The sequence below is a fragment of the Corylus avellana genome, chromosome 5 (genome assembly GCF_965113065.1).
Source record: "Corylus avellana chromosome 5, dhCorAvel1.hap1.2, whole genome shotgun sequence".
In the NCBI taxonomy this organism is placed as follows: domain Eukaryota; kingdom Viridiplantae; phylum Streptophyta; class Magnoliopsida; order Fagales; family Betulaceae; genus Corylus; species Corylus avellana.
Genome location: NC_142494.1, coordinates 2357201 through 2371586, shown reverse-complemented (window position 1 = coordinate 2371586; position 14386 = coordinate 2357201). Strand labels below are relative to the sequence as shown.

Here is a 14386-nt window from a genome sequence, read left to right as displayed (position 1 = left end):
AAGCTCTTAGGAATATCAGAGACAGCCTTTGAAGTGACAAAAAAAGTCCAATCTAGTGATGCTTCCAATGATGATAATGCTGGTAGGTTCACCTTCGACGAGTCCCCATTTTTTGTGCTAGGCACAACCATTTTGCTGTTACACTTAACTGCACTTGTTGTGATCTTGTTCAAGTTGCAACCACCAGCTGATGATGGGCATGGGTCAGGGTTAGGGGAGTTATTGTGTTGTGTGTTATTGTTGCTATACTTCTGGCCATTTTTCAAAGGGCTATTTGGGAAAGGGAAGCATGGGATTCCCATGTCTACCATATGCAAGTCAACTTCTTTCGCATTACCTTTTCTGTACTTGTCTAGAAAGACCCTTGTGGGTTGAGCCCTTGGTTAGGCATGCAATTACTTTTTAGGCCATGTTTTTTTATTAATTTTAAACAAAATTTATTAAAGGATCAGATTCATTCTTATATGTTTATTCACTTATTTTTCATTCACAAGCTATATATATTTTGTGCTACCCATTCATGAATGGTGGGTGCGTGCAGGCTCAAAACGTACGTACGTTAAAGCATTTTGTAGTTGATAATGTAAACACTGTAAAGAAAATCCTTAAAACATAAGAATATATATATATATATATATATATATATATATATATATATATATATATCTCGCGCTTGGAAATATATACATAAAAACCCATATATATACCATACAACCCAACTATACACATATATATAGGTACATACATTCCACTGCATCAAGCTAAACATAAGCATATGGGCATATTTAAGCAAGAACTTGTACAAAAGCGTCTTATACATCTAGTTGTAAGTGTATACACATGTTCCACTTCCCAATCTAGAAACATATATATGCATATAGAAACTTCTAATATGAAATACCTAGTTGTTAAATATACTGGATAATATATTAGAAGCGGAAGAAAGAGGGAGAGAAGAGAGAGAGAGTGGAATCATATAAGACTATATCTCTTCTATTATGATTGTGTAAGTAATATGATTACAGTGATCTCTATACATAGAGAGGCTAGGAGTGATAAGCAAGAAACCTAGAATATATAAGGAAATATAATAACCCTAGAATGATATTAAATATACTCTTAACATCCCCCCTCAAACTCAATTTATAAAATTGAGGTTGGAAATATAAAGAAAAATATATATATTTTTTTTTGGTGCCGGAGTTGTGGCCGGAGTTGGGCAGCCGGAGGCGGTGCACGAAGGCTAGCAGCGGTAGAACCCTGCTCTAACCCGTTGGGTTGAAAATCTTGGATTCAGGTGATTTCTCAAATACTCCAATATCTCCCCTCAAACTCAAGCTATTGAGTTTAGAAGAAAAAAAAAAAGGGATTTTTTTTTTTTTTGGGTAATCGTCAGAAAAGTCGCCGGAGGTGGCCGGTGCGGCAGTTGGCAGTGGCAGCAGGTGGCTGAGGGTGGCTGCTGGTTGGGCTGAAGCCTTGAAGAAATTGGGCTTGAGGTCTGGAAGAAATTGAATCAATTGGGCCGGTTAAATGGGCCAGAGATGGCCAAAACCCATGAAGCATTAAAATGGTTGACTCGAAAATTATATGAACCGGGTTTAACCCGATGAATCGGGTTGACAATTTTGGACTGGTTTGGAGAGCTTCACTTGGGGACCTAGCTTAGGAACCGGTATTGGACCGGGTTGTGGAGATCCGATTTGAGCCCGATGACCCGGTTGGAACCAGTTTTGGATTGGGTTGAAGAGAGCTTGACTCGGTGACCCAGTTTAGGAACCTGTATTGGACCGGGTTGTGGAAATCCGATTTAGCCCGATGACCCTGTTGGAACTGGTTTTGGATTCTGTCGAAAATGGTTGGATCCGGATCGTATTGATTTTTTTTTTCTCGAAAACTGACACATGGCAGAAAAATTACAGCTGACGTGGCGGCACATCTGGAGGACACGTGGCAGATGAGGAGAGAGGGAAGCACGCGCCAAGGCTGACGGCCGCTTGAGGCGCGTGTTTCAAACACGCGAGGAGGGTTGACTGGTGCGTGCCACGCGTGCGCGCGTGAAGCCCACGCGCAGTAGCCCTTGCCTGAGCGTGGCAGTGCGTCGGTTGTCCAATGGCGGCGATCTTGACGGATTTGGGATCAGCAGCGACCAATCTACCGAACGGAGCAAGAACCACGAAGATCCAGCATGGGTGGAGGCACGTGGAGGCGTGTTGGAGAGACGGCAGTTTCTGAGGGCGAAGCGTGGAAATGCGTTCAATGCTGGAATAAACTGAGATTGCATAGATCCACCGTTCTGGGGCCGAGACACCACTTTTGGTGGTTATTTGGCCGATAGGAGTCACGGTGGCGGCACAATTGGCTATGGCAGAAATTGCCGGAGGAGCTCGGACGGCCGATGGCTGCAGATCTTCCACAGATCTGTAGATCTAAAGGAGTGGAAGAGATTTTTAGTGGAAAATCGCTTGGCGGCGCCGATGACCTGATTTGGGAGGTTGCCGGAGGGAGCGCCGGATTGTGAGCGAAAAACCGCTTGGCGGGGCGCCAACGACCGGAATTGGGAGGTCACTGGAGGGAGCGCCGGAAAACGTCAATGATGTTTATTGAAGGCCACGGAAGGTGGCTCTGATATCATGTTAAATATATTGGATAATATATTAGAAGCGGAAGAAAAAGAGAGAGGAGAAAGAGAGAGCAGAAGCATATAAGACTACATTTCTTCTATTATGATTGTGTAAGTAATATGATTATAGTGACCTCTATATATAGAGTGGTTAGGAGTAATAAGCAAGAAACCTATAATATAAAAGGAAACATAATAACCCTAAAATAATATCAAATATACTCTTAACACTGGTAAATCACATTGTATAAACATCAACATAAACTATGCAATGCATGCATGCTTTCATATGTTTCATTCATTCCATTTTTTTTCTCATCATGTCACTCTAAGAACTTGTTCCCGACAGCTGTTTAGGATATCCTTCGCTTAACATACATAGATCATCATGAGGAAATGGTCCCTTTAACTGTGAGAGTATGCTTAATCAATAACTTGTGAATTGGTCACCCATAACATTCTTAGGATAACAACATTGAGGGTTGGCCCCCCAGGAATTGATCCCTTAGTGTAATACTAGGGATTGATTCTTTCAGCTGTGAGAGAATGCTCGGTCAGTAATCCAGGGAAAAAGCCCCAATACTTTAATCTCTTATACTCATTTATTTATCCTTGTACGTATTCATGATCATGAAATATGCATTAAAACAATCTTTTCTTATGTTTCATATTCATGCTACATTCATCATCATTTCTTCAACACAATTGATAAGCATATCTTAAAACATGTAAAGTCATAAGTAATCATAAAACATTTATTATCATAACATATCAGCTCGAATAAAACATTCATATTGTGCTTTCAATACCTTTCAAAAATTTATTCTTTTACTAAGTAAAACACTTACGAAACATTAGAATATTAAATCATTAAAGCATAAAAAACGTAGTATCATCCTCAATAAGTAATATACTTGCAAATCCATGACCATTAATAATGATCCCCCAAACTTACGTATGATTGCAATTTAACATTACACAAATAACTTTATTAAATTCACATCTATAACATAATCTTAATTGTCGCACAACACTTTAGTACCTAAACACCATTATCTATGGAATCGATAGAAAATATAGGGTTAATTAAAATTCTAAACGCAATTAATACAAACAATTAATAAGCCTAGGGTTTAAACACCAAAAGGGTTTACCTAATATGGTTCTTCATTTAGAAATGAAAAAGTCAAAAATGCCTCTCTAGCTTAAATGAATGTAAAAGTAAATTGGACTTTGAAGATTTAACTCACACTTGGGACTTATATTGTCACCTTTATTTTCTTTTCTTGAGTTGCTATGTGTATGCCCAATAATGCCAATTTTCCTTGTCCTTTGGGTTACACACTAAGACACATAATATTATAAGAATAGAACCATCTTATATTATTTTACCACACTAACCTATAATATTATATTTAATCATGATAAACTTAATAGAATTTTTCCATTAAATTTTCAAGTGTGATTTTGCTATACTAATCCATCTTATTTTTATTTAATCGTAACAAACCCATTAAATATTTTCTTGCGTACTACATCCCTCTCTTCTTATAAAAATTTTGTCCTTAAAATTTAAGTCTTACCTCGCAAACATGCTCACAACCAAGATATGCGTTCAAGTAAAAAAAATGTACTTGGATAAAATTATAAAGTATGTTCATACCTGGGTTTACTTGAAAGAATGTGGATATTGATCTTGCATATCCTGCTCAAGCTCCCATGAAGCTTCTTCCACTCCATAGTTTCGCCATAAAACTTGGACTAATGGAATGGTCCTTGATCTAAGCTGTTGCTCCTTGCGATCCAAAATTTGCACCAAAAGCTCTTCATATGTCAAGTTAGCTTTCATATCAAGAGGCTCGAAATTGATAATGTATGAAGGATCATGTATGCACTTTCGCAACTGTGACATGTAGATCTATGCGGCAATTCAACTCTATACGCCACCAAGCTAACAATCCCTATCACTTGAAAGGGTCCGACCATTTGGACTGAACTTTCCCTTCTTGCCAAATCATATTACTCCTTTCATCGGCGACATCTTGAGATGCATATGAGCCGGTAAATGTTCTCCATATTGGCATATCACTTAAAAATATATATAACAAAAATTAGGAAAAGAGAGAGAGAGAGAGAGAGAGAGAGAGAGAGAAAGGAAGGGGTGGTTGTGTTGGCAGAAACACCTCGATCTATGGATCCTACAGATTTAATGGTTGATTTTCAAAAATGAAATATGGGAGATACTAAATATCATTTCTCTTGCACAAATCACAACCAGGCATTGTACCTAGAGCAATGATAGATGTCACCCTCATGTCTTCCTTGTTTCTACCCAAAATCGATGTACCTTTTAAAATTATTATTGGATTTGTTATAAATCATTATTGAATTTCGATCAAATTGTGATTTTAAAAGTTACATAAGTTTTGAGTTGACACAAAAGAGATACAAAGATGACATCTATTATTACTTTTGTACATGATCTCAATAGTGAGAGATAAGGTCCCTAGCTTCCTGAATATTGTCAATGTATGCCTATTTAATAAGTACATGAACGAAAGATGTGGCTTAATTATATACATATGTAAATTAGGATACTTTACAGATTTTGAAATTTCCCAAAGAAAGTTGGGGACATTATAACCAAGTAGTTATATCAATTTTAAATTTGCCATATACATATCCTTCAAATCTATTAATTCCATTGTCACTACATGTTACCATCTGATCAGTTCAATTCATCTTACATACCAAAATAAACCACATGTCATACATGCTAATTAATTACCATCAATTCATTACTCGTTCCCTTAACTCGATCACTCATCTTTGTTCTAAATTTACACCCAACCCCTCAACCACAATCACTACCCAATATTCTACTTGGATGTCTTCTTTCCCCCTTCCTCTTTCCCTCCTTTGAAAATCGCCAGTACTCTCAAACTTAGCCTATATAAAGGCATATCTATATTATGAAGGACCATTAAGTCAATTTCTCAATAGCGCGCATGGTATTGAAGTTCAATTCAATTCTAGAAGTCTCTCTTGTATCACTTCAAAAATGATGTGACTTTTAAAATCACAATTTGATGAAAATTCAATAATGATCATTCACAAACTCAATAGTAAATTTAAGAGCCACATCATTTTTGGAGGGATACAAGAGAGACTTGTAACATTACTATTCTACCCAATCTCAATCAACTAGTACATCCAAATCCAAATCCAAATCATATGTCCTAACCAAATTATCTATCAAAGATAAACAATAGTAGTAGTCTTCATCGTCACCCTGTCGTTGAACTCTCAGTGGACTCCTTCTTAGGCATGACTTCTTCCACAGATATGGCTGTGACCTTACGATCATGATCAGTGTGATTATGATGGTATTTTAGTTTAGACTTTGCTTGTTTGTGGCTTCAAACATCATCAATTAAGTCGGTTGGGTCATGGGTGTGACAGCTAGGGTTAAGCTAGCTCGATCGGTCCGGTTTTGTATTGAATACAAAATAAAACCAGCTGACTGGCAAGGGAATCCTAACCTAAAAAGAAACAAGGATTTAAGCCACGAGTTAACATATAAAATAGGGAAAAATCCACTTTACCTCCCTGAAGTTTCAAGGGTTTTTCAATTTGAACCTCAAAGTTTAAAAAGTGGCAATGTACCCCCCCAATATTTCAAAAATTTTCAATTTAAACCTTCCGTTACAATTTCCGTTAAATTGGACGGAAATTTTATTTCAAAAAGCCTGAGGGTAGTTATGTAATTTTAGAGATTTCCATCCAATTTAACGGAAATTATTAACAGAAGGTTTAAATTGAAAATTTTTGAAACATTGGGAGGGTACATTGCCACTTTTTAAACTTTGGGGTTCAAATTGAAAAACTCCTGAAACTTCAGGGGGGTAAAGTGAATTTTTCCCTATAAAATAATACGTGAGAATTGTTTAAGATATATATATATATATATATATATATATATATATAATCACAATAGTCCAACCAAGACATATATAACTCATGATTAATATCTTTCAAGTGCCGCCAAGAAACAAAGTTACAAAAAATAAAGTCAAAAGAATCATGTATTCGTGTTTTACCTCTTCATGGCATTGCATAACATATAACTTTCAATGGTCTTCGAGGGGTAACTTAATCGGTTGGAAACTATCCCCCATGAAGCATGAGTTATTAGTTCGAATTCTCCTTCTCATTTTTCTCTAAGGATATGTCAAAAAATAAAAAATAAAAAATAACATATAACCCCAAGAATTTTTGTTTTTTTATTAAAAAAAAATAAAATAAAACTCCAAAATAAAAGGGAATAAAATATAACTAGCATCCATTTCATATCTTTTTGCATAAAAAAAATTCTAAAGCTTCACCTCTTCATGGCATTGCATAACGTACTCCAACCGTTTCCGAGGGGAAATTTAATTGGTCGGGGACTACTCCTCATAAAGCGGAGATCATTAGTTCGGATTCTTCTTTCCATTTTCCTCTTTTTATTGTGACGACGTGTAAAAAAAAAAAAAAAAAAAAAAAAAGATTTGTATTTTTTTTTATTTATTTATTTATTTTTTAAAAAAAAAACAGACATAAAAATCCAAAGTAAAAAGCGATAAAAAAAAAAAAAAAACTAGCATCCATTTCATATCTTTTTGCATAAAAAATCCTAAAGCTTCAAATGGTCATAACTTCACACTCGGTTGTATGATCAGATCGAGCCAATTAATTTTTTTATTTTATATAAATTTTGGAGATCTACCCAATGGAAAATTATCAAAAAATAAAAAAAATGTGTATTTTAGTTAAATTCTAACTAATATTTGTTGAGTCAGATGTGAATCCTAGAATAAGGTTTCAAATAACAATAGTATATATATACTTGAATTTTATTATTTAAATATATAAAAGGCCCTACTTAAATTTGTAGTCTTAGGCCTCAAACTCTATTGAGTCGGCTCTTGTTACCCTGGACATCCATTTCAGACTCGCTTACACAACGTGTTTTAAGTGATTTTTTATGTTAGCGACTTGAAAAACCAAAAAGATACTTAGAATATGTCACATAAGCTAATATAAAATAAACATGACAAATTGGTATGAAGATCATCCATGAGAGCTATGGGACCAATCCAGGCAGAACATACGTGTATGTGAGAGCTAGGGACTGTATCCAGGACACCACCTCAGCTGCTTAACAACCTAGTCCAATATAAATTAACGAGCTCAGTCCTTGGAGCACATAAACCATTATCTTCCTGTCTACTCCATGCCAACCCCAACTCTCAGCTCCCTTTATATGAAAGAATCCAGCGCAAAAACACCGTACAAAGAGCCTTTGATGTCATAATGTTGTTCCTTCGATCTCCTTTCTCTCCTTGTTTATCGCCTTCTCTTCCTCAACGACCATGGCCTCACTTGGCTCCTTGCCTTCCTATGCGAGTCATCGTTCACCTTCACTTGGTTCCAAATTAAAGCATCAACAACAAATGGAGTCCTGTAGAATACAAACCGAACCCTGACCACCTCATGCGACGGTATATGATCGAAAACTTGTGCTGTGATGTTTTTGACATGATTGTTTGATAACTTTGAATTATGATTTTTCTTGATAGGGTAACTGAGCTTCCCTCAGTGGACATGTTTGTGACAACTGCAGATCCTGTGCTAGAACCTCCTATTATCACCATAAACACCATGCTCTCTTTGTTGGCAGTTGATTACCCAGCACACAAGCTTGCTTGCTATGTTTCCGATGATGCTTGTTCTCCCTTGACCTTCTACTCCCTTACAGAAGCCTTAAAATTTGCCCGGCTCTGGGTTCCATTCTGTAAGAAGTACAATATTCAAGTCAGAACTCCTTTTAAATACTTTTCCAATGACTCTCTATCCTTCGCTGATAGCTCTAATTGGGAGTTCCATCAAGAATGGCAGAGTGTGAAGGTGATTTGTATATCTTGGAGACATTTTTTTACTATATATATTTTGATGACCTATGATGCGAAATGGCTGCCACTTATGCACAAACTTGTTTGTCTTCATATCTTGCAGGATGAGTATGAGCTGCTTTGCCATAAAATTGAGGATGCCGCCCAAAAGTAGAGGCCATGTGATTTTACTGGGGAATTTGCAGAATTCTCAAATGTAGAACGCAAAAACCATCCAACTATTATCAAGGTAAACTCCAGATTGATTAGCTGGGACCTGCACAAGTTAAAAAAATAATCCTAAACCTTTGGGAAATGAGGAAGTCTTCCAGATGGGTTATAAGCAATTTCCAAAAGGGCTCATTTAGATAATCTTATTTTAGGTTATGTGGGAGAACAGGGAGGGTCTTCCAGATGGGGTGCCACATTTGGTCTATATAGCTAGAGAGAAGCAGCATAAGCATCCACATAATTACAAAGCGGGTGCCATGAATGTCCTCGTAAGATTTTTTTTTTTTTAATGTTGAGTTTGGCTTGCCTCTATCAAACAAATTACCAAAGATCTCCTGTAAAAAAAATAAATAAATAAACAATAGAGATCATGGGATGATTGGAGGAGAACTCCAGATAGTTTTTTCACTAGTACTAAATTAAGGCAATCTCCATCATCCATGGTTTATTTTTTTCAACAAGAGACAAACCAAACTCATTTATGCCAAATTAGTTAATAAGATTAAATGTTTTTAGTTGTTTACAAAATTACACAACAATTCTTATGTAGACGAGAGTCTCTGGATTGATGACAAATGCTCCCTATATGCTTAACGTAGACTGCGATATGTTTGTCAACAACCCAAAAGTTGTTCTTTATGCAATGTGCCTACTATTAGAATCCAATGATGAAAAGGAATTTGCATTTGCTCAATTCCCACAAGTGTTCTATGATGGATTAAAGGATGACCCCTACAGCAATCAAATGGTGGTTCAATATGAGGTGTGTCAAATTTAAATCTTTACTTTGTAATAAGTCTTCTCTTTTACCACACAAGTGTGTGACTAAGGAAAAAGTGAAGAATTTCACTCACTAATTGGTCAATTACTTTATTGTATTTTGCATATATATGTACATCATGCATGGAATATTTGGAATTCAGGACCGTTATATGGAGGAACATGATGTTTTCATAGGCGAAAAGGTATTTATGGCCTTTCTCCATATCATGCTCTAGAATAAATTAATGGTAAGCAATAAGTAAACTTTGATATTTTTAATTATAACGTTGTCATTCTCCTCACATGTTATAACTTTCTATCTCAACTAATTTTTAGTGGCAACACTTGAAATTTTGTATTCCAAAGACAACAATACATTAATGGGATTTTTCCTTTTTTGTTGACTCGTATTGTTCTTTTTTATTTGACAGGAAAATCTGTTGAGGATACACTTCTAGAATTTGGGAGTTTAAAGGAACTGATTAAATCAGCTATTCAAGCTTTGAAAGGGAAGGCAAATCCATCTGAAGGTCTTTGGGCCTCTATTCAGGCAGCATACCAAATTGCTAGCTGCAAGTATGAATATGGTACGGGCTGGGGTACAAAGGTTAGTGTCCACCTTGTGAATCTAGAAAATATATTATCACGTCATTTCAAATTTTAGAAACGTGATACCATGTACACCATTATATCAAACAAAACAAAATCTAAACCATAAAATGGTTTCTCTACAACTCGTTAGCATGTGCTAGCATGTGATTGAAGAGTGTTAAAAGCAAATTTAGTGATTCGCGTGGCTCTAATTACATGTTAATATGTGTCAGCAAGTTGTAAAAGAATTATAAGTATAAGTGCAGAAAGTTGTAAAAGGGTTCTCTCTCATGTTTGTGGTCGTCTCATTTTAGTTGGGCTGGAGATATGGATCAATGACAGAGGACGTCTTAACTGGGCTAACGATCCATACAAGAGGTTGGAAGTCTATGTATTATAAGTCGAACCCACCGGCATTTTTTAGGGTGTGCACCCTCAGGTGGGCCTTCCGTAATGACCCAAAAAAAGAGGTGGGCCACTGGCCTGCTTGAAATTCTATTCAGCAAGAATTGTCCCATATTTGCCACCCTCTTCGGGAAGCTCCAACTCAGGCAATGCTTGGTCTATTTGTGGATCTTCTTGTGGAGCCTACGCTCTATCCCTGAGCTATGCTATGCGGCACTTCCAGCGTATTGTATCATCACCAACACCTTCTTCTTGCCCAAGGTGAGGATAATGATTTGATCACCAAACTCACTCATCTGAAAAAAATAAAATAATAATAATAAAATCTTGATTTGTTGACTACATGTGTATTTGTAGGTTGAAGAACCAGTCTTCTATGTACTAGTTGTTCTCTTTGTCATTTATAACTTATACACTATCCGAGTACCTACGAATTGGCCAATCAGTCCGATTTTGGTGGAATAACCAAAAAATGACGAGAATTATCAGCATGACTGCATGTTTCTTCGGATTTTTGAGTGTCATACTCAAGCTCTTAGGAATATCAGAGACAGCCTTTGAAGTGACAAAAAAAGACCAATCTAGCGATGCTTCCAAGGATGATAATGCTGGTAGGTTCACCTTCGACGAGTCCCCATTTTTTGTGCTAGGCACAACCATTTTGCTGCTACACTTAACTGCACTAGCTATGATCTTGTTCAAGTTGCAACCACCAGCTGATGATGGGCATGGGTCAGGGTTAGGGGAGTTATTGTATAGTGTGTTGTTGTTGCTATTCTTCTGGCCATTTTTCAAAGGGCTATTTGGGAAAGGGAAGCATGGGATTCCCATGTCCACCCTATGCAAGTCAACTGCTTTGGCATTACTTTTTCTGTACTTGTGTAGAAAGACCATTGTGGGTTGAGCCCTTTGGTCAGGCAACTACTTTTTAGCGTTTTTTTTTTTTTTTTTTTTTTTAAACAAAAGTCATTCAAGTTGGTACTGAAAGAAAGATAAGAAAATAGCTATTTGGCAGAATAATTTCTGTTGCGTTCTCATTGATCTTAAATAGTAAAAGAGTTACAAATATAGTTCAACACATTAAGCTAATAAGATAATCTTGACGTGATAAAATAATAGCCTAAGAGAATTAATACAAAAGGGAGACTAATTCTAGAAGAGATATCTAGTGAGAATTATCCACATTAGGTTTGGTAGACTGGAAACAGATTGCTTAAGGATAATCTGTTTGCATTAGGAGATAATGTAGACAAAGGATTTACAATAGGACTAGAGAACTCATGGTGGATCGTGACTGTGATCGAGCGCTCGAGCACACTTGTGATGAAAGCTGTTATTGTTGCGCTCGAGCTCTCTGGAGAATACGCTCGAGTGCAGTTGTAACACCCCGATATTTCTGCTAGCTCATATCGAAGGCGTAACGCTGTAACTTTAGAAAATACAATCTTACAGCGGAGTATATATATTTTTTTCTTTTTCTATGACCTAGGAATAACTTACACAACACAATTGAGCTGACTGAAATACCTTGAAGTGATATTTTATTTAATAAAAATAAAAACATGGTTTTCATTCCAACATATGTACACACTAGATATACCAAATATATGCCACAGACGACACCAAATTAATATAGTAATATTTATTAAGTTCACACACATCATCATACATAACAAAAGCGATTAACATAAATGAGACTTGTTCCATAAAGTAAGCATCAATCCTGCAGCAGATGATCTATCAACCATCAAAACCAGTAAAAGGACCATCGTCCTCACTTTCTATTCCTGCATCAAGGTCTATGTAAAGATGACGTTATCATATTTACATAGGCAAACAAGTGAGTATACTATTTTCCTAGGATAAAGACTAAAAACACTAGTTTGAACAAGTAAGATTAAAGACTAAAATATATAATAATGAATGAGTTGCGAATGCAGCGTAATGATAGATTAATTTGTGTTTTATGATAATATTTTTTCAGACCTCTCGTCATGAGCTCTCAGCTCGCTTACATCCGTTATGTTCCTCACACTTTAGAGATTTACCTGTCTAGTGTTGGCAACTACACCGCCCCAACTTAATTATATATTAGGCTTGTTGGATGGTTATATACTCTCATCCACTAAGATACCGACAGTTCCTCACGGCAATCCACCCAGCTTATTTTTAAGATGGCTATCTTATTAACTCATTTTATTAGACACATTATGCAGTAGTTGTACTGCAAAACTATATTAATAAGACAAAATAAAAATTCATATAACAATAAAACAAAGCTAGTATTCAGTAAGTATATTCAAACTTACTCTCCTTAGTATAGAATTATGCTCCACTTCTGCATATAAATACATACATACAAACAATATTTACATATTAGTTCATTCTCCAATAATATCATTGTTTAAAGACCCTCATCTTTTTATATTTATTTATTATCCTTCACTTCATCTTTACTTACTTATTTTATTATATTAAACTAAGATAGTCACTTATAGCTAGCTTTATGCCTGAATTCATTTTTGGTGACGAGGCTAATGGCCAGTATCATTAAATACAAACTAGTATTATGACAATAAAATAAATGACTAAATGTAGATACTGAATTCATATTTCGAGGATGAGACCAATGGTCCGTACCGCCAAAAATATGAATTAAAATTTAAATGACAATAAAAGAAATGACTGAATGTAGATACTGAATTTATATTTCGGGGATGAGACCAATCATCCGTACCGCCAAAAATATGAACTAAAATTTAAATGACAATAAAAGAAATGACTGAATGTAAATACTAAATTCATATTTCGGGAATGAGACCAATGGTCCGTACCGCCAAAAATATGAATTAAAATTTAAATGACAATAAAATAAATGAATGAATGTAAAAGCTCTAAAGTAAATAATATATAGGTAATATCATAAGCCCTTAATTGATTTTGTCTACTAACTCGTTTATATTAATTCACTTGTATCCATTACTCTATTTTACATCATACGCTTATTGGGTCTTAAACAATTAAATGAGAACAAGTGATACAAGCAATAAATCATGATATTTATACAAGAAACACTTACCCAATAATCCTTAGAAGTAAAACTCCACCAAATCTTCTTTAGGTAGCTAGTTTAGAAAAATAAGAACACTTTGAACCCTACTTGTAAGATCTAGGCTATATGGTATTTGACTTAGAACTAAGAAATAAAATGAAAGGAGGAGCAAGCAATCTTTACTTTGTTCTAAGTTGTAAATGAAAAGTTCAAGTGAAAATGAATTAACTTAGGCTTCTAATTATAAGAGAATGAATGGCTAGGATTTATTTTTACACTTTTAATCCAAGGGTTGAGATGTATTTAACCAAAAGAATGAACCTAGTCCATATTTCATGATCTATATCAATTAGCATTTTCGTCCAAAATGGGGGCAGTATACCCCGATCCATTTTTCGATGTCCAAACTCATTCCGATTGACATGAAATTTTGAGCATAGATAGAGGACTCTGAGACGAACATTTTATATTTTTTGTTCGACTTCATCCGAGTTTGTTTGAGTCTATTTTTGGCCTGTACAAAGTTTTCGATTCAGTTTAGACTTTAACTACTTGCATTCCCACTTGACCACTTGCTTTATTAAATTATTATTATCATGATATTTCCCATAACCCTCATTACTAGAAGACTTTAAGCTTTCGTCCCTAAAAGGTAGCTCAATCGGCTAGAACCACGCCTAATGAAGCGAATGTCACTAGTTCGAATCCCCCCCCCCCCCCTCCCCCCTCTTGTGCGGACATGTCAAAAAAAAAAAAAAAAAAAAAGACTTTAAGCTTTCAACAAAGGTGGCT

General features: G+C 35.7%; 1 pseudogene; it reads left to right on the top strand.

Annotated features, from left to right (window-relative positions):
* Nucleotides 1-7747: 7747 nt before the first annotated feature.
* On the top strand, nt 7748-11446 carry LOC132181548 (cellulose synthase-like protein H1; annotated as a pseudogene).
* Nucleotides 11447-14386: the final 2940 nt, after the last annotated feature.